We start from the raw sequence: 1,489 nt of genomic DNA, 5'->3' as shown, positions 1-1,489 counted from the left end.
AATATGCGGTTAAACCACGCTGCACGAATTCGTAGGACGGCTCACACTCAAGTGGCGGCAGCGGCGGCGCGCAGGGAGAGAGAAGTAGCGCTTCGTTGCCTAGCACAGCCTGGCATGGCAATCCTATGTGTTTCGCCGCATCGCGCCTACACTATCCAAAAATGTTATTTTAGCTGAAGTTTTTCTTATCATTATAAATCACGTTATTTAGCACGATTAAATACATTTTAATATAACTATAGATATGTTAAGCGATGTAATTAATTAGAGCATGCATTACACAAAGCGTATACTGATCGTCGCGATACCTTTATTATACGATGCTTTATTATACGATGTTTCTATTTAATTACGCTTCATCGGAGCTATCGCGTCATTTTACTACATTTTGCTATATTTTGCTATATTTAGTCGGAGTTTTATTTTTTGACATGTTAATGCATGTACACTTGAAATTATAATATAAGCTCGCGTAGATAGCCGTTACATTGTAAATCCAGATGTATTATTTTTCCATGTATAATGACGCATTTGACTGAGGTTTTTTTTACATGTTTTTTGCCATTTAACAAGTTTAATTGATGAATAAAACATCATTAAAAACATTCTTAAATTTTATTTAATGTTCACTGATGAATAAAATTTAAATTTTCTGTCACTGAAAAGATTATTTATGTATACATTAATGAGATGTTTAAATTGTAGTTGTTTGTAGTAACTGAAAACTTAAATTGAAAAACACTAATTGAAAATTGAGTATTTTAGTTTATTTTTATTAAACTGTCCATCAAATTTAATGCCCATGTTCATTACATTAAAAAAATCTGTAATTTACAAGAAAAGGGACTCAACTGTCCCTTTCCGATTTTAATGAGCAGTATGTTATTCTCCAGACAAAAATAAGCGACAGTATTTTTTTATACGTGCCCATACGCACTTTTAAAGGGGGGGGGGACGAAAAAAAATGATTTTTCTCTTTTGTAGCGAATATCATTCGAATGAAAAATCGGTGTTTCTCTTTCGAAGCGAATGTCACTGGAATTGTAAGAGATAGAAAAAAATTTTCAGAATGAAAATAGAATGGCATCGTATAATAAAGCAAGCGGAAAAGTATCACGATCAGCATACGTTTTGCATAATGCATGCTCTAATTAATTACATCGCTTAACATATCTTGTGTTAAAACGTATTTAATCGTGCTAAATAATGTGATTTATAATGATAAGAAAAACCAGCTAAAATAACATTTTTGGATAATGTAGGCATGATGCGACGGAACACATAAGATCGCCATGCCAGGCTGTGCTAGGCAACGAAGCGCTATTTCCCTCTCCCTGCGCGCCACCGCTGCCGCTGCTCGAGTGTGGACTGTCCTACGAATTCGCGGCTTAATCATATTGGCTTAGATGTTTCCTTTTCTAATTCGAAAACTACAACGAGTATCTCAAAATAGTATAAGAATTTTTTGTTCCCCTTTAATCCATTCTCC

This window comes from Atta colombica, unplaced genomic scaffold (assembly GCF_001594045.1).
Source record: "Atta colombica isolate Treedump-2 unplaced genomic scaffold, Acol1.0 scaffold13, whole genome shotgun sequence".
NCBI classification, from domain to species: Eukaryota; Metazoa; Arthropoda; class Insecta; order Hymenoptera; family Formicidae; genus Atta; species Atta colombica.
The sequence above is the reverse complement of the archived record's forward strand: the minus strand, read 5'-3'. Positions refer to the sequence as shown.